The 21286-nt window shown below is 42.3% G+C and overlaps 1 protein-coding gene across 1 annotated transcript in view; it reads right to left on the bottom strand.

Moving 5' to 3' along the window:
- The window catches only part of LOC124148004 (D(2) dopamine receptor-like), a 375182-nt gene that overhangs the window by 174591 nt on the left and 179305 nt on the right, over positions 1 to 21286 (bottom strand). The gene's annotated exons all lie outside the window — the stretch shown is intronic.

Below are 21286 nucleotides of genomic sequence, written 5' to 3' on the forward strand. Positions count from 1 at the left end.
GATTCGCCGTCACAGACGATATGTCCACATTTTCACAGAAACACAGTCATGCACTTCAGCAACGTGTCTCCATAACTATCAGTGGTTCTCCCACTGGGATGGTCGGGAACTTTTAAACTGAGCTCCGTCTTTTGAGACTGTTTCATATACACTCAGCATGGCCTGGTTTTCTTGAGGGACACAAGTCACTACCAATCGATCAACGCTATTGTTGATGTACAACGACCATGGAGGCCTAAGGCTCCGTTTGGGCGATCGATAGCGTTCTCGGTACTCGGAAATGGGCGCGGGAGGGTGAAAGATGGCGTACGAGTTGACTCGAAATTGTACCATCTTTATCCTGGCTTAATCAATGAGAGGAATCTTCTTTTGTCCCCAAAATCGCTTTGGGCATGATGGCCTTTTCTTGAAAACAAACCCAAAATTATTCCTTAGTTCGGGTGACTTTTCCGGGCGACTTCAAGTGCTCGACGCGCAGCATGCACGCATTGATATATTGTTCACGCTTTTCAAGACGGTGAAAACTGCCGTGAAATGATACATCATCTCTGACCTGAATTTATTCAGTTTCAAATAATCACTGATAATTTCCATCGATTGCTATGTTCGGGTAGCACGGCCTCACGGTTAAGTCCATTGCCGTGTGGCTAAATTTGATTTTCATTCAAGAGCTCGCCCAAAGTAAAAAGCGCACACTTGAAACGGCTAAATCAACAGATTCCATTACAATTCATGTTTGTTTTAATCTAATCATTATGCAATGACATTTCGCTCTTATTTGTCGATTTCACGTCATTGATTTGAGGGGGTTCATGCCGGCTTGTCTAGCGTGGAATACCAGGACAGGACCTCATGTTTACTTGGCCACACTGCAGTTTATGTTGAGGCCAGTGTACAGTTTCCGTTTTGTCGGACCGATACTTAGTCGTTCAAGAGTAATCAAACAATCTTTTCCTGCATATACTTTGATCAACGAATGAAGGAAAACGGGCGGTCGGGTAGCCTAGCGGTTAAAGCGTTCGCTCGTCACGCCGGAGGCCCGGGTTCGATTCATCACGTGAGTACAATGGGTGAAGCCCATTTCTGGTGCGAACCCGGGGAATCGAACCCGGGTCTTCGGCATGACGAGCGAACGCTTTAACCACCAGGCTACCCGACCGACCCACGTCGTGTCAGCTTGATGTGGGCAGTAAGACTGACGTGGTTCAGACCTTAGACGTTTACCAGTTTGGTGAAACCCACGATTCTGCATTGAGGCGCCTTTGACGACTGGGCAACCTCTGCGCCGTGTCCGACATCGAATACATCTCTTTTATTTGACAAACACATATTTACTACAACCAAATACTCTGCCATACCCTACCACGTCGTAAAAACGACGAGATTACTGACGAGATTAGATCTGTCCCTACTGCTAAGATCTTCGCTGACAGCCTGGCCTGATATAACTGATGGACGGCCGCACCGCGCATCAAACGTCATGCTTCGCGAAATAGATTTCAATTTCCTTGTCAAGGCCTCGATTTCATGACAGCGGTTATGTGATAAGGTAAAAAGAAGTCTTTATCGTTGATTATACAGAGATTGCAACAAGGGGCTAATCAAAGGGCTCAAAGAATTTCCTCTGGAGGTATAAGATTTCAATTATTGAGTTAGGAGCTCAATCGCCGAGGCAATGGAGGGCTCAGATGGCAGCCTTAAAGGGGTAGTAGGTTCAAGGCGGTCCTAGCAAGTTGGATTTAATTAAAAGTGACAAAACCCTTTCCTCAGCTTACAAGAAATCAATGTTTAAAGACCATTTCTCGTGTCCCCCCACAGTATAATAGCTGGAATAACGCTAAAAGCGGCGTAAAATACAACTCACTTACTCACAAGAAATCTCTGTTACAAGTCGAGTCGACTTTTCAACACCGGCGACGTCATGAGTAGGTGTTCGCGGAGCATCATGTTGTACAACACTATGAATAATTGCACGCGATTTTATGGCCTTTAAATGGTTGACAAAGCAATTTTTTATGTTTATCTTTCCATAAACCATAAGCCATGCCCTCTAGCGGACTAAACCATAAGCCATGCCCTCTAGCGGACTACTGTTTCCTGACTGACTGACAATACATTGAGCGGGGTTTATGTTGCACTATCTTGACTGATGTCACTGATTTTGTATTGTGTTGCACTATTTTCACTGATGTCACTGATTTCGTATTGTGCTGCACTATTTTCACTGATGTCACTGATTTCGTATTGTGCTGCACTATTTTCACTGATTTCGTATTGTGCTGCACTATTTTCACTGATGTCACTGATTTCGTATTGTGCTGCACTATTTTCACTGATGTCACTGATTTCGTATTGTGTTGCACTATTTTCACTGATGTCACTGATTTCGTATTGTGCTGCACTATTTTCACTGATGTCACTGATTTCGTATTGTTTTGCACTATTTTCACTGATGTCACTGATTTCGTATTGTGCTGCACTATTTTCACTGATGTCACTGATTTCGCATTGTGTTGCACTATCTTGACTGATGTCACTGATTTCGTATTGTGCTGCACTATTTTCACTGATGTCACTGATTTCGCTTTGTGTTGCACTATCTTGACTGATATCACTGATTTCGTATTGTGCTGCACTATTTTCACTGATGTCACTGATTTCGTATTGTGCTGCACTATTTTCACTGATGTCACTGATTTCGTATTGTGCTGCACTATTTTCACTGATGTCACTGATTTCGCATTGTGTTGCACTATCTTGACTGATGTCACTGATTTCGTATTGTGCTGCACTATTTTCACTGATGTCACTGATTCGCATTGTGTTGCACTATCTTGACTGATATCACTGATTTCGTATTGTGCTGCACTATTTTCACTGATGTCACTGATTTCGTATTGTGTTTCACTATCTTGACTGATGTCACTGATTTCGTATTGTGCTGCATTTTTTTTACTGATGTCACTGATTTCGTATTGTGTTGCACTATCTTGACTGATGTCACTGATTTCGTATTGTGTTGCACTATCTTGACTGATGTCACTGATTTCGTATTGTGCTGCACTATTTTCACTGATGTCACTGATTTCGTATTGTGCTGCACTATTTTCACTGATGTCACTGATTTCGTATTGTGTTGCACTATTTTCACTGATGTTACTGATTTCGTATTGTGTTGCACTATTTTCACTGATGTCACTGATTTCGTATTGTGTTGTATCTCCTCCTTGCATTGTGATCTCTTGTTGACAACTCAAACGTCAACAAACCCTTCGTATCAGTCAAAACCGTCTTTTCTACAACATCGCCATGTTACAACTCCCCATACGCGTCATCAGCTACCTCACCATACATACATGTACCTAGAACTTCCCAAGTTTAGAAAACTCACACAATAATGAATGACAGCTCGCGAATCCAAGGACGTCATGTGACGAGCTATACTACACGCAACACAAACTCCATGGGTCGCATGCAACCTTCCACATCTAACAATTGTCTTCAGTTTTTTGTGTGTTACTGATTAAATAAGCGGTATGTGAATATATTATTGTTGACATATTTATTTACCAAAATTAACGTCAACATAAGTTTGGAGGTAAAAACGTCAAAACAGGTCTTCATTTTTTGCGTAAATAGGCTTCGTGGATTTTACAGTTGTTTTTGGTTTATACCTCCTTAAAAACACACACATATATTGAAGACAATTGTCAGCAAAGGTCACTTTGTTTGTCAAGTTAAATATGTATTCACAGGCAGTGTCTCATCGTGTTACATTACCGTCAAGACAGTGACTGAAGAGTAGTGTCAGGTCATAGACTGTAGTCCCCTTTAAGTCGGTCGTCATACCACTCGGCTCTTCTCAATACAACAGGACATTGGCCAGCGCTGGCAGGAATCCTTATCGGGACTACTTTAGTTCACGTGACTGTCACGTGACACAATCTGAGGTCTTCAATAAGAGTTCAGATTATTTCCGTTTGCCATTTCTTGAAATTATAATGTACATTGTATACTTAACACCCCTATCGCAGAGAATAGTCTGTCCTGAAAAAGACGTCGGCCCTGTTACAGGAACTACATACATTGGGACCTGGCGCTGCATGGTCTACTGTGAAGTCATGCAATACCACCACACCATTGCTGCCCGAGGTATTCAGCAGCTTTCGGAGCTAGCCTGGCGGACCCGAGTGAAGACCTTCTTACTGCATTCAGATTCTGTCGGAGTCGTAGAAAAGTATCAGGGCTACTCCCCAGAGGTCTACTGTGTTCTGATTGTCATCATCATGGTGACAGGGGCGATCTATTCGACCACATACACAGCACGACTGACCTTGGATTAGAAAATTTGGTTCAAATGTAATAAAGGGATTTTGAAAACTGAAGTTCGCAACATAACGCATTACATTGTTTTATGAACACGGGGTCTGGCTGTCGCTGGCCAGTGTTAGAAACGTTTCATTTGATTAAACGAGGTAGTGAGGGTCGTGTTCAGTTACACTTATAACCTTGAGAAATTACAAAGAAACACTTCTGATTGCTCAGATTGCGCCCTGTGATAGCCAATCAGATGATCGTTTATGTCTAGGCACAGGAGCCAATAGCTGTCCTCGTACCAACTGCCTTGTGTAGATCGATGTAATCGAAGGCTTGGTTACAAATGCAAAAGGGGCAATCAAAAGCATTGCAAGATAAGCTCCGACTAAATGGGCATACCTTAAGCTTATGATTGGTGTGGAACATCCTTTAATTGATAAGAAGGTGGTTGTTTATTGCCTGGTTTCAGCTTGAGGGCCATGTTATTATACCTAGAGCGGTGGGGATTTATCGTAGTAGTTTCACAGGGGTTTAGGATGAAGGAGAAGAATACCCTGGATGAAGGGGACGTGAGAGGGATGAGTGAGGTTAGGGGAATGGTGCGTGAAGAGAGTAGGGATGAATAGATTGTAAAGGAGAACTGAGAAAGGGAGAGTGAGTGTGATGAGATTGGGGATAGAGGAGAGTAAGTGAGGATGAGAATAGGGGTGGACGCGAGTGATAGGGGTTGAGAGTCGGGGTGGACGAGAGTGGGGGTGGACGAGATTGAGAGGGGGTGAGAGTCGGGGTGGACGAGAGTGGGGTAGGACGAGAGTGAGAGGGGTTAGAGTAGGGGTGGACGAGAGTGGGGGTGGACGAGAGTGAGAGGGGGTGAGAGTAGGGGTGGACGAGAGTGGGTGGGGGTTGACGAGAGAAGGGGTGAGAATTGAGGAATGATGAGAGTGAGTGGAGTTGGGGTGGGGAGGGGGTGAGGGATGAACGTGCGGTAAAGACGAGTTTCACTGGAATGGTGGCTGGACTTGAGTTAGTGTGAGTGAGGGCGAGGAAAGAATACAATAAGTGGAGGTGGAAGATTGAGAGTCTGGGTTGAAATTGAACAAATTTGTCAGAGCTCTGAAAAAAGAGTGCGTGTGTGTAAAGAGGGCTGGGGGCTGAGCTAGAAGACTGAGTGTGGGTGAGAGTGGAAGGGGGAAGGGTGGATGGGGGTGAGAGTGGGGAGCCGCGAGTGGGTGTGGGTCATCGAGTCTGGGCTCACCACCGAAGGTTCTCCATTATCACAACCACCTCTCCGCTCCATGCCCCTTGCATGATATGTACGTAAAGCCCACGGTGATAGCACAAATACTATATATCCGCAATCTGGGCAGTTAGTTAAACCATACAAGCCCTAATCGAGGCTAAATACCTCGTAACTATCGCAGGCATGATGTACTATGTGAAACACGACTAATCCCAGATCAATCTTGAGCAGCGCGTCTCAAACGATCCAGCTAAAGACGTTGCCTCCAGTTTGAAAAAAGTGATCACTCATGTTTTCGTAAGCGAGTAAGGCGCATCCCCATTACGGTGAAAGCATGCTTGTGAATATGCCGCAAATCTCAAAGTACAGCTTGAGTTTATTAACTCAGTGCATCGCTGTTGTATCTGGAAAGGTCTAGGGGCTTTTCAGTAAATAATTCGTGTCCAAACATCTCGAGATAAATGGTCTCGTTTCGCGATGAGTGCGTGGTTGTGTTCATAAACTCAAATGCATTTTTTAATGTGTAACCATTAAGTGCACTTTCCCATGATCTAATTATTTACGGGAAATCATAATATTTTTAGTTTTGATGTAAGGTCGTACTCAGTGTTATCCTTCTAGAATGGGTTCCCCTTTAAAATAAGACACAAATATCACCTGGTGTAAAGATATCCATTGAGCAATACCCATGGGCTTGAAGATCTAAAATAACACTGGGTAAATACATCACAATGGAATATCATTTCTGCATAACTACGAATTAAGACCAATGTGAGAAAGAAACAGTTGACGCTAAAATCAGCGCAGTCATACAGGCCTCGTTGTGGAAGTAATCAGCGCAGTCATACAGCCTCGTTGTGGAAGTAATCAGAGCAGTCATACAGGCTCGTTGTGGAAGTAATCAGAGCAGTCATACAGGCCTCGTTGTGGAAGTAATCAACGCAGTCATACAGGCCTCGTTGTGGGAATAATCAACGCAGTCATACAGGCCTCGTTGTGGAAGTAATCAGAGCAGTCATACAGGCCTCGTTGTGGAAGTAATCAACGCAGTCATACAGGCCTCGTTGTGGGAATAATCAACGCAGTCATACAGGCCTCGCTGTGGAAGTAATCAGCGCAGTCATACAGGCCTCGTTGTGGAAGTAATCAGCGCAGTCATACAGGCCTCGTTGTGGAAGTAATCAGAGCAGTCATACAGGCCTCTTTGTGGAAGTAATCAGCGCAGTCATACAGGCCTCGTTTTGGAAGTTATCAGCGCAGTCATACAGGCCTCGTTGTGGGAATAATCAACGCAGTCATACAGGCCTCGCTGTGGAAGTAATCAGCGCAGTCATACAGGCCTCGTTGTGGAAGTAATCAGCGCAGTCATACAGGCCTCGTTGTGGAAGTAATCAGCGCAGTCATACAGGCCTCTTTGTGGAAGTAATCAGCGCAGTCATACAGGCCTCGTTTTGGAAGTTATCAGCGCAGTCATACAGGCCTCGTTGTGGAAGTAATCAGCGCAGTCATACAGCCTCGTTGTGGAAGTAATCAGAGCAGTCATACAGGCTCGTTGTGGAAGTAATCAGAGCAGTCATACAGGCCTCGTTGTGGAAGTAATCAGAGCAGTCATACAGGCCTCGTTGTGGGAATAATCAACGCAGTCATACAGGCCTCGTTGTGGAAGTAATCAGAGCAGTCATACAGGCCTCGTTGTGGAAGTAATCAACGCAGTCATACAGGCCTCGTTGTGGGAATAATCAACGCAGTCATACAGGCCTCGCTGTGGAAGTAATCAGCGCAGTCATACAGGCCTCGTTGTGGAAGTAATCAGCGCAGTCATACAGGCCTCGTTGTGGAAGTAATCAGCGCAGTCATACAGGCCTCTTTGTGGAAGTAATCAGCGCAGTCATACAGGCCTCGTTTTGGAAGTTATCAGCGCAGTCATACAGGCCTCGTTGTGGGAGTAATCAGCGCTTGAAACAAAGCGCTTGCTGATGATCTTTAAGGAATCGGTAAAAAGCTTTATGTTGACAATGTGTGCATTCTTTTTTTCTACAGTTTGAAGCATAATTCAAGCAAATCCTGGGACTAGTTATTGTTTTGGATAAAATCCCGAATATAATCAGGTCGGCCGTCAAGATAAGCACTGCTACCAAAGAAGATAGCAGTGAACCTTGAAAACTATGATCTGTCAGATAAATTAAAACTTTCAAAACTTAGCCAACGTTGAAACTGGGCATCTGTCTACCGATATAAGTGACTGCGCATGCCATCAAAGGATCCAGTTATTTAGATATCACGTTAAGGAACTTATACTGTATTAGAGATCCGTCTACGTCTCCTAATCACAATTAATGGCAAACCTCCAATGACATTAGCTCTGCAGGACAACATATGCAAATGTTATGGGCACAATAACTGTTTTTTTCCCACGTGGTCTAAAGTGTAAGATGATTACTGTAGTCATGATGATAATAACAATAATCAAAGTCTTGCTTCATGCGTATCACGTGCCAAGAAGGTACACAGGTACAGAAATACACTTGCATATAATTCGCGGCTCCCTGGGCAGAATACAATCCCGATTTTAAGAAATATTATTATTTTGATTTTTAAGTTTTGTACTATGTCGATTTTCTTGGAGTAAAGTAAGATGTACATGGCTAAAGGATCAACTTCACAATTGGCAGAGCGTTTAATAATGTGTACAGAAAAACCCAATTATGATAAGTTAATAGAAAAATCACCCACTGAGTCGGATATATATAATCAAGGGTATATCAAGAAGTCATCATGAAAGATCTTGGGATGATAGAATAAATAGTCAGTGAGTTCGGAAGTGTTTAAAGCCCTGGCAGGTTCATAACAGGGTCATGCAAGGTTATATCATCGGCCAGACTTTGTTAATGATTCCCATCCATTTTGATCACTCCAGTGGTCACAATCCCTCTCGAAGCCCTACAAATGCATTATGTATCAAGGTCCAATGTGTGTCCGCTGTCTGCTGCCGTGAGACGTGTGCCTGAGAGCTGTTTCTACAATTATTAGCCAATATACTCGCTACTCACACCGATGAACATTCCAAATGCGACCCTTCCTCACACCTTAGGCTCATTCGGGAATATGCCTTCAAATGAGTGACATTGATTTCCAAATTATCTCGTTTTTCTGAAATAACGTCGATCGGCTTGGCCACTCGTCTTTGAAGTTTATTTCGGGGTGCGAAATTGACAAGTTTATATTGCAGACATACAAGCTAGCTCTTCTCTCCATCAGGTATTAACAGCTCAGCTAAAATATCTCGGCGACATAAAGGGAGTGTTATTTTCCTTGAGGCTGCTATTAGGTTAAAGGACGCTATTATTCAGAATATATTTCCCAGAGAATTAAGACCTTATCAAATTGCGAAGTGACATTATGTAAAGGGTTTATTGAAACTGCATTACACAAATCCTACCTGGAATTATTTTGGGAAAATAGAAGTTGCATGCCAATTGAAAGACAAACACAGTTCAATGATACTGTTGCTTGAGGAAACCTTATCAATTTAGAGCAATGTCAGAACACGAACACCTCAACACGAACACCTTAACACGAACACCTAGAAAACCCTACCACGAACACCTAGAACACCCTAACACGAACACCTAGAACATCCTAACATGAACACCTAGAACACCCTAACACGAACACCTAGAACACCCTAACATGAACACCTAGAACACCCTAACACGAACACCTAGAACACCCTAACACGAACACCTAGAACATCCTAACACGAACACCTAGAACACCCTAACACGAACACCTAGAACACCCTAACATGAACACCTAGAACACCCTCACACGAAAACATAGAAAACCTTGATATGAACACCTAGAAAATCCTAACATGAACACCTAGAACACCCTCACACGAACACAGAGAAAACCTTAATATGAACACCTAAAACACCCTAACATGAACACCTAGGACACCCTTACACGAAAATCTAGAACACCCTAACACGAACACCAAGAACAACCTAACACGAACACCTAGAACACCTTATATAATTACAAGAACATCTAGAACACCATAACACGATCACCTAGAACACCTTAACATGGACACCTAGAACATCCTAACACGAACACATAGAACACCCTAACACAAATACCTAAAACAACTTAACCAGAACACCCAGAAAACACTACCACGGACACCTAGAACACGCTAACAAGAACACCTAGATAACCCTAACACGAATACCTAAAGGCACCCTCACGAGAACACCTAGGACACCTTAACAAGAACACCATAACATGAACACCTAGAACACCCTAACACAAACACCTTAACATGAACACCTAGAACACCTTAACACGAACATTTTGAACACCTTAACATGAACATCACAGAACACTTTGTTATGAACACATAGAACACTTTGATATCGACACATAGAACACTTTGATATGAACACATAGAACACGTTGATATGGACACATAGAACACTTTGATATGAACACATAGAACACTTTGATATGAACACATAGAACACTTTGATATGAACACATAGAACACTTTGATATGAACACATAGAACACTTTGATATGGACACATAGAACACTTTGATATTGACACATAGAACACTTTGATATGAACACATAGAACACGTTGATATTGACACATAGAACACTTTGATATGAACACATAGAACACGTTGATATGGACACATAGAACACTTTGATATGAACACATAGAACACTTTGATATTGACACATAGAACACTTTGATATGAACACATAGAACACTTTGATATGAACACATAGAACACTTTGATATGAACACACAGAACACACAAGCATATAATAATGAAAGCGGTGAGTTTAACGCCGCATTGATCAGTATTTATATATTTCTATCAGCTTGAGGTTAACACGAAATGGCGCAGGTCTTTAACGTTTTTCACTTTATTGGAACGCCTCAGACCTGTTCCCCACCCCACCCCACCCCACCCCACCCCACCCCAGCAAACAGGTAAGCAGTAAGAGGTTTCACCAACCCCGTCATAACGCCACCATCATGCGTGCGGTGTTCTCATTGTTTCAGAGACGTAACTTGTTCATGTTAGCAGTGTCTCTACATACCTGTTTAATAATATGCTCAATTAGGGCTAATGACAACACAACTAAGCGCCTGTCGAGGATACCCAAAGCCTACACCGTGTGTGTGGGGGCGGACACAAACCGCAAACAATGCCAATCGTCTTGAGTCCAAGTCGGTGAGTGGTAATTAAATGTCGTTTTCGCAAAGCTATCAATAAGAAACAGTGCCGGAGAGTGGGATTCATCGACAGGGGCATCGCTTCCCACCCTGGTCATCCTTGCCCTTCAATTCCCGGAATGTCTTTTGGATGAACCCCACCCAATACGCCCGATATGCTTAGGCTATAGAATCTCCGGGCACTGTCTAGAGCTAAACAAACAATCTGATCTGGTTTTGGATGAATCAAACACGTTCCATTCTCAGACACAGCCACTCTGCACTTAAAATGAAGCATTGTGTTAACGGTTAGTATGCCCTGGAAATCAAAATGTTCGCTGATACGAATTTAATTAGAGTAACACTCCTAAAAAGCCCTTACTATGGGGCGTTTGGTCTTTGAAGGCAGGAGTTGTCGCTGATGGCCGATCCCTATCTCCTGTCGGGCTTTCCTTTCCAACATAACTGCTCTTTGAAAGGGTTTGTCCGCTTATCAATCACAGACTCTGCTACTGTGTCTTGCTTGGAAGTATCGTCTTGTAGAATGGTCTTAGGGCATGTTTGTCTTCTAAAAGAGCGTCCATGGTGTTATTTAAGAGTGCTAGTTCAATGCGCGGAGCCCACGGGTCGTGGTGCATTCAGCTCCTTACAGTGTCTTCATAGAACTACCCTGTCAGGATATATGGGAAAGGCGAACACCGACAGTATGTTTGTAGGTCAATATATTTTTAATGACCCACTTAGACAGTATTGCCGCGAACACTGTTTTGCGAAAGAAGAATATACTACTCAAAAGAAGTTAAAGAACACCCGATTTTTTCGAATGGTACAGTAAATCTGTCATGTCATGACACTTAATTTGAGATGAAGCGAAACGGGGTTTAAACGTCACGTTCAAGATTATTGCGATTAAAAAGCAACGTGCATGCACGTGCGTGTGTGTGTGCGTGCGTGCGTGCGTGCGTGCGTGCGTGCTGCTTGTATTAGTCCGGACTGATGCCAATTTATAGTGCTAGCCCACTGAGATACCATGCCGCAAGTCATCGTTGGATTCAAAACATATTTTTCTGCTTGTAGATAATAATAATAATTCATATTTCGTTGGTAGCCACGAAAACAGTTTCCGCATTAACTGTTTAATTTAGTTCCTGAGGCTTCCATCCAACTTCCTGTGGACAACGCTGGCATAATGACGTAATCTAGTAACTTGCAAACCCTCAGTTCTGAGGTACACCGCAAACGAAGTCTTCACGCCTGGGTGGTTTTACAAGCCTTTGAAGATGTGAAAAAGTGACAAGTTCGCCGCTACGATATTAATTTCAGCTCATGGCATACACAGACCTTCGTGTCCACACCCTATTACACAACCCTGACGTTGCCAGTGACAATACGAAAGACGGGGATGTATTGACGGTGTAAATAACCCTTCAAACGAAAACAGAATTTGATTCTGATCTTGCGATGATAATCTGGACAAATTCTTTATGGAATCAACAGTGATTGTTGTTCAAACAACAATAGTTTGACCCCCCAGCGCTTATCTCCACGGCTGTGTTGATTTATCTAAAGCCCCCTTGAAGCGATAATTACCCCAAAGTGGGGCACAAGATCCACGCAGAGGTTTTATTAACGATCAGAGAATTTATGTTTGTGGTTTGTGTTATTAAATATGGCAGTGACGCATTTTGTTTGGTCGATAGTCAGTATGAGACAGGGGCGGGGTCGCGGAGTGGCGCGGTTGCGTCAGAACCGTGGTCGCCTTCTCCGCGTGGGTGCAGAGTTTGTTTATTTGTTTGTTTGTTGTTTAACGCCGCCCTCTGCAATTTTCCAGTCATATGACGGCGGTCTGTAAATAATCAAATCTGGACCAGACAGTCCACTGACTGTTGTCATGAGTATTGGGATACAATGACATGCATCAACCAAGTCAGTGAGCCTGACCACCCGATCCTGTTAGTTGCCTCTTATGACAAGCATGGCTTGCTGAAGACCAATTCTAACCCGGATCTTCACTGACCGACCCCTTAAGACAGTACTCGACCCCTCGATATCCCGCCTCCTACCCCACCCATCAATACTCTGCCACCCCCCACCCCCTTTAATACATTGCCTCCTCCACACTCTCCCCGCCCCCTGAAAACACTGCCCCAACCATGATGCAAACCTGATCCACCCCAGAGATCAAACGACAACTGCACATGCCGACACATTATCTCGTTCAGACAAGCGGCTTAGAGCATGAGCAGCTATCCACGCGATGACACACAATCAGTCGACTGCTCGATCGTTTGGTCGCCTCTGTTGCGGTGCATCCATTCTAAACCTGACTCACAATGGGGTGGGAGAGGGGGGGGGGGGGGGGGGGGGGGGGGGGGGGGGGGGGTGGGGGGGGTGGGGGTGTGTGTGTGTTTTAAGCCACTGTTTACAATATTCCAACAATGAGCTTCACACTGTCCCATCGTGGAGAAATAAACGAGTAAACGCTTAACAGCTAGACTCCCCCCCCCCCCCCCCCCCCCCCCCCCCCCCCCACACACACACACACACACACACACACTCCCCGATGGCTTCCATTCTCTCAGAGTTTTATAAGGAATCTAGCCAACAATATATTCCTTCCGACTTTCAATAAATTAATCTTTAAACAATTTTGCTTCTGCTAAGTACTTAGTGGGGATTCCGGGTAAAAATGTAAGGCTCAAGAAACCCATCTTTGTCGTACGGGGCGACTAACGGGATCAGGTGGTCAGGCTCGCTGACTTGGTTGATGCATGTCATCGTATCCCAATTGTGTGGATCGATGCTCATGATGTCAATCACTGTATTGTCCTTGGAGACTCGGACAATTACAGACCGCCAAGCTTCTTTTTTTAAGTACGGCGTTAAAACAAACAAATAAACAAACATCTGGAAAACGTGTCAAGCTACCCCCTGGCTAACGACTTCATTGGAACTGTAATTGAAAATTGAAAGAAATTTGATTAGCTCTATTTCACCATCACTGATTCCTGCAACAGTTTGCCCAAAGTAATCTGAGGGTAGGTAGTAAAAACAAATTGGTTCAATCAAGACTGACGTAAGAGATAAATCTGCACCCGCATGACCCCTGCCATATTTGAAATCTAAATTTGTGTCGAAAAAAGAAAAATTATGATTTTCAAAGATAACATGTCTAAGATACCGATCAGCAGATAATAATTTATTAAAATAAAATCATGTAGAAGTATTAAGAACGTAAGATAAATGTATGATAAAATCAACTGAGAAGTATCGTTTCTTTTGCTCCTCAGTGTAGGTGACATGCATTAGATTAAGAATAACAACAACTTATTAAATAGAGATGTTTCAGACGCGTTGTGGTAAATAATCCTTTTTTGTTTTACCAAAATGCATGTGCCTGGTTGAAACTTCAACAATTACTGTTACTGTTATGGTTTAGTGATGATACCATAGAAGTATTTTTATAATTACATTCAAAAACATTAACAGAGAGTTATCAATGTGAGAACTATACGTTCTAAACCTATTTGCCGTATTATTGTTAGTGTTCAAGATTTAATTAGATTTTGACAGATGTGTTTGAATTATTGTTGCCTTAATGCTATATTTTGAACTGTTATGCTTTACACACATACTACACGTACCTTTTTCCCCCGCCTGTTTTAAGTAGGTTATGTTTATGCAACGACACGTGTGTATATTTGAGGTATGTAAGTTTCATAATCTGTTGTCCGATCCGTTGTGGAAAATAGAAGATGTTTAAATCATAAAACTTTCCCATCTCCACAATACCATTATCATTGGTATACGAATATCAAAGAAGGATTATGCGCGACGAAAAATGCGTTCACAGTTTTCTTATTCAAATATTCCTCCCCTCCTTTAAACAGTGCCGATGTTGCAGACAGTACCACACCTATGCAATTACCGAGAGCGTTCCTGCGTGCATGTGTTTGTTTGACTGCTGTCTAACGCTGCACTCAGTAATATTCCAGCTATACATGACGACGGCCAGTAAATAATGAGTATGGACCATACAATCCAGTGATTGATGTTGTGATAATCTACCAAGTCACCGAGCCTGACCACCCGATCCCTTTAGTCCAGAGTTGCCTCCCTTAGATGACAGAAGCTGCTGGTGATAGGTTCAAGTCCCACATTCTCCCTGATGATGATCCTTTGTTTGTCATTTCCATACCCATGGGACCCGTGAAGACCCGGGTTGGAATAGGTCTTCAGCAACCCATGCTTGCTGTAAAAGGCGACTATGCTTGATGTAAAAGGCGACTATGCTTGATGTGAGAGGCGACTATGCTTGATGTAAGAGGCGACTATGCTTGGTGTAAGAGGTGACTATGCTTGATGTAAGAGGCGACTATGCTTGATGTAAAAGGCGACTATGCTTGATGTAAAAGGCGACTATGCTTGATGTGAGAGGCGACTATGCTTGATGTAAAAGGCGACTATGCTTGGTGTAAGAGGCGACTATGCTTGATGTAAGAGGCGACTATGCTTGATGTAAAAGGCGACTATGCTTGGTGTAAGAGGCGACTATGCTTGATGTAAAAGGCGACTATGCTTGGTGTAAGAGGCGACTATGCTTGATGTAAGAGGCGACTATGCTTGATGTAAGAGGCTGCTTGGCACCTCATCCAACCCAGGCTCCACACGGGGTACACTGATTGTAACACTGGTTACCGTGGGATACGAAATAATTCCTTAAAGCTGAAATATGTGACAAAATGGTCCTAGGCATAGGGGCTCCTCAGGGAGGGCACTTCAGACACATTGTAAAGATCTACCAATTGAATCTACATATTAAATCAATTCTATAAATAACACGATCACGTTAACGTATTCCGAAGGCTTCTCGCTAGACACACTTGGAGCGATGTTCTAAAAGCGATTGACTTCCTTGTCACGGCGAATAAATCTCATCCCATAACAAGAGCAATTATACTTACTTTAGTCTGTCTTGGCCACAACCGTTGAGCCCCGGGTATACTATTAGATTGTGGCGCTATTGACCTATGTAATCAACTAGTTTGGAATTGTTGTTCGAGATAATATACTTTGATTTTAATATCATAAGCGCCGAGCGAAGCTTCGTGCCATTCCGCGGTCTCTGGGCTGTTATGTTGTGTTAGGAGCGAGTATATGTTGAGTTAGGAGCGGGTATTTGTTGTCGAGAGAGAGAATGAGTTTTGTTAGGAGCGAGTAGTTGTAGTGACAACACGGTGTGTTTGTTTTATTAGCGGTATGTTTGTCGTGTTTGGCGCCAGTAACTGTTATCTGAAGGGACTTTAAATTCTTTGATTTGACTCAGTCATGCTCTCCAAAGTATCGATATCCTACCCTTTGTCGCTAGCCCCACCAAAAGACAGAAATAAGAGTCTCAGATTTTATAATATAAATATTATAGTATAATATTATTCATATGCAACACGGCTGTGCCTGACAGAGTACAAAACAGTAAACAATTTAACTTAAATTTAGAAACATGTGTAAGCGTGTTTCTGTTCTTTTTATTCTGTTTATATTTTTAATCTACAATTGTTTGTCTGTTTGTTTGTTGGATGGTTGGTTTGAGTCATAAATGAGGGGAGTCACTGTTAGGCACCCCTCCATCCCTATATCAACCACACAATCCTTCCTCCTCCAAAAATTATGTTTCCCATCCTATCCATCCGCCCCCATCCAATCCATCTGTTTTCATCCAGTCCATTAGCAATTTTAAAGCATGCAAAACGAAAACTCTATTGCGTCTTTATTGAATTCACAAAAGCGTATCTAAGGTGTAAATTGCAAAATTATGGTATAAAAGGTAAATTACTAAACTTAGTAAAGAACATATACCATAACATACAACTGTCCACTGTTATGCTACATAATCAAATATCCCCATTCTTCCTATGCAACTTTGGAGTAAGACAAGGCAAAGATCTCTCGCCACATTTGTTTTCACTTTTTATTAATGATATTGAGCCCTTTCCACTGAAACGAGGAAATAAAGGTGTTGATCTAAGTTACCAAAGCGAAACCGATCTACTATTTTGCCTACAGTTTATTGTTTTGTTATATACAGATGCTGCTGTCTCATTCAGTGAAGCCCCCGCAGACCGACAACAATCACTTGACAATTTTCATAGATATTGCTCACGATGGAAATTAAATTTTAACTTGTCCAAAACCAAAATCATAGTTTATGGAAGCGGGCCTGCTGGAAACAGCAATCTGAAGTATTCATTCACTTTTAGCAATAAAACAATAGAAATTGTCTTTAATTATACCTACCTTAGAATAAAACTGCACAGAAACGGGAGATTTGTAAATTTCAACAGAAAATGCAACAAAAGCTATGTTCTCATTATTGAAAAAGCACGCAATATTAAATTGCCTTTGGGTTGTTTAATATCAGCATTTGACACTTTGATTGCCATGATCCTAATGTACTGTTCAGAAATCTGGATTTTGAAAACATTAAAGAAATCGAAATAAAGTCATTTAATATTTTTCTTAAACTGGCAGGTCTTCGAAATGCAACACCAAACTATATGATTTATGTAGAAGTCGGAAGGGAACCCCTCTATATCAAAACGTACAAAAGTGTTATTCTATTCTGGCATAAATTGGCAATCTATAATCAAACTCCAAAATTAACAAATATTATTTTATAAATGTATCACTCATAACTACGCTGGCATCACTGAAAAACTTCCATGGACAACATTTGTCAAGAAAATACTAAACAACTGTGGACTGGGTGAAATATTTGACAACCCGTTAAGGTATTTCTCGTCATGGCCAGCTTTAGATGTTGAAGAAATATTGAATGACCAGTTCCTGCACAATTAATGCACCTCCGACGTCCATACAGTTTGACCCTCACTCTATGAGGATTCATAATCCAGATAACTCACACAAAGTGAAAGTCAATTCTTAATAAGAGTAAGAGATATGAACCGTTGGTGGGTCTTTCTGAGAATAAACTGAACTTGAACTTGAGCCTAACTCCCATACTTAAACATAGACTTAAGACAACCGTAGCACTAAGAAGGCTTTGTTGAACGGGGCCCAGGTGGTCGGGGTCCGAAACGAATGCAACTGTCCCCTTAATATGAAAGGCATCGTTGCCATGGAGATATACAAACAACGCAATTGCAAATATTAGGAATCCGTATTCAACAGCTACATTTCCTCACGCCACATCAGCACATTACATTTCCGGCGGTAGGATGGCAAGACCTTGCGTACTGCTCCACTTCTATCGTGAGATTAATGTGATTTCTACTATAAAACACATAACATGACATGCCATATCTCTTAAACCATTCAATAATTACACCTGAAAAACACGATGGTTTATTTGCAATGCAGATTAGATATCGGGTTGAGAGCTGAGATCCGGTGTCGTCTTATTTTAGTGTAACTCTTAACCAATCAGTAACTCTTTCCAATCTTAGAATCAATTTGAAAAATAAATCAAGACAAAAAAGACAAATTTGACGCCAGATTGAAAAACGCCCTGTGGGAACCTTATAGCACAAGTTTAATTGATGTATCCTTCCGCACTAAGGAAGGTAAAAAGGAGAGGGGTTGGCAAAATGAGAGGTGAGTGAGCACCAGTCATTGACTGATATTGATTTGAAATTGAAATCAAGCCAGCCTTGTTAATTGCTAATCAGTAATGTCGGGATAACGAAACAGAACATTTCTCACGACATGAAAAAGGTCGAAATACGCCGAAAACTCTTCAGATATATTTCCGCATTAAAAATATAGTCCGGTTAGATTCGTGATTACTCTTGTGCGCGTTTTGTATTATCTGGTATGTCTGGGGCGGTGAAGACGACAAGCTTCCCCAAGCTGGTAGATTTCATCTCAAGGGGGAGTTCATGGGGTATGTTTGATCAGTCAACAAGTTACTTTACATGACCATTAGTTTGACCACTTTGTCAGTAAGTGTGTCATCTGGTTTAACTTATAACTTTACAATAACTCTCGCGTTACATCTTAATTATAACGAGGCAAAAGAGTTAACTGACTTTAAAAGTCCAGTTTCCACCCTTGCCGAACTAGGCTGGAATTCCTGGGCCCGACCGTGGCGCCACCAGTGGATATTACCAGTTTTGTCCCTTCTAAGCCTCTCCTGTGGACCAATCAGATTCCACCTCTCGTATCACTTGCGTTTGCTTCACACAAAATGGTGGCGCCGAGTCAGGACGACCTGATCGATAATCAGTATCTTAGTGTGATAAAACGGGTCTTACATCGCGAAATGCATCAAATCACGTGAGCACCTTGATTAAAAACATGAAAAGATTTGGAAAATAGCTGCTGACAACGAGTTGGCGGTGCACATGCTTTGCGAATCCTGCAATCGACCGAAATCTGCACGACAGTCTACGAACCGGATTTCGATTTCGGTGCGCGATTTTGATTTGACTTTGCATAGACTCGTTAGTCCAGCCAAAATGTAACTCCATAATACCAGCCTAGTTCGGCAAGGGTGGAAACTGGACTTTTATAGTCAGTTAACTCTCTTGCCTCGGGAAAATGCTCGCATTACAGCAACACTGTCTTTACTACCCCTGAACTTAACAAGTCATCCCAGAATTGAATCCAGTTTTATTTGATGAAACAGGAAATTAATGCCTGTCCGAAAAAGGTAGAATTTCGCTACAGATACGTGTTGATCGATAATCCAAATGCCATCGTTCACAAAAAAACAACAACATGCAAATAGATTAATAAGTTTCATCATGACCGAGATAACATTCGCTCCTCGAGTTTGTCCAATTCCCAAAGTTCAGTGACTCCTGCTCGTCATAGTGAAACAGTTTTCTAAATTGATTCAAGTTCATGTGGAAAAGCGTTTATGACATCATGTAATGTACACAACAAAATATTTTTCTATTACGCAATTCCTGCTATGCGAGGCTCAGAATTTATCAAGCAACCCACATAGTGATTGGATCCCAATAGTCGTCTTGATAGCGTGAGTGAGTTTGAATCGGGGGTGGTCGGGTAGCCGAGTGGTTAAAGCGTTCGCTCGTCACCCCGAAGTCCCGGGTTCCAATCCCGGCATGGGTACAATGTGTGAGGCCCATTTCTGGTGTCCCCCGCCGTGGTATTGCTGGAATATTGCTAAAGGCGGCGTACAACCATACTCACTCACTAACTGAATCGATAAAAGTGTCAACAGTGTTAACCAGTGACTCCAGTGTGAAATACAATTAAGTGGCACAGAGAGAGAGAGAGAGAGAGAGAGAGAGAGAGAGAGAGAGAGAGAGAGAGAGAGAGATTAGTTGGGTAATTTTATAGTGATGTCATGGTAACTGATGACGTCACAATGGTCTATTGTGATGTAATATAATGATATTTGCCTTGACAGCAAGCCACATCGCCTGTGTATAAATATACAGATGGTTCGCTAAAAGCGCCGACTGTACCTCACCAACGTGTTACGCCCGCTTCGGACAACTATGTCGTAGGATAAAGTACATTTTATTAGTTACGTCATAATGTGTTGACGACATAGTTGTCCGAGGCGGACCTAACACGTTGGTGAATTATGACTGTATTTAGACACGGGAATGATCAATCATTGAAAATAATCATAGCCAAATGTTCACAAGTTGTTCAGGGTATGGTATTCAGCAACAAACTGCAGTCAAACTAAACTGTTACTCCTCCTACTACGACGCCAATCACGCCCCAGAACGTCGAGTGACGTTGTTCACGGTGTCAGACCGTCGAGTGACGTTGTTCACGGTGTCATGCAGCTCATCCAGCTCGGTAAGCACAGTCACTATTTCATGGTTTGCAGTTACTACAGTCTGCTTACATTAGTGACGGAAACAAACTTGCAACTTTACAACAGAAAACACCTCAACTCACAGCAACCAGCGACGCTGAATGTCTACATGTGTGAGCTCGGCCCCAGAATGCACTTGTGGAATGTTTCGAATCGTTTGATTAAACTGAAGAAAGTAATATGCAAACTCAAATTTAAATCCTACTTATTGCTGCATGAGATTATGGATAACCACACACTGAAGGAATAATAAAATATGACCTATTTAAATAATAAACTAGCCACTAAGAGGTGTTTTATTCTGTTTAGAAAGTATGTTATCTTTTAACGTTAGGGTAGAGACAGTTCGGTGTTAGTCAATTTGCCCTGTTCGAGGACTTTCAATTTACGGCACCAGTCCTACATTCGGCATCTTAGAAAAAGAACGAAGTTTGCCCTACGATGTAGTGTTAGAAAGTACAGTTGTGCCCTGAAATATTCTTGTTAAAGCACGAGGACGCTTCGAGGGTAGAGCAAACTTTATTCCTTAAATACTAGTATAGATCAGTTGAGGAAGAAAATCCTAAAGTATCGTAGCTCGATGAACTAAAAGGTAGGGTGTAGCTAGATCCAATGTTGATAATCCGGTTGAATCTGGGATACGAACCCACGACCATCAGAACCTGATTAATTAAAGAGACAC

The sequence above is a fragment of the Haliotis rufescens genome, unplaced genomic scaffold, assembly GCF_023055435.1.
Source record: "Haliotis rufescens isolate VD_foot unplaced genomic scaffold, xgHalRufe1.0.p SCAF_18, whole genome shotgun sequence".
Classification (NCBI taxonomy): Eukaryota; Metazoa; Mollusca; class Gastropoda; order Lepetellida; family Haliotidae; genus Haliotis; species Haliotis rufescens.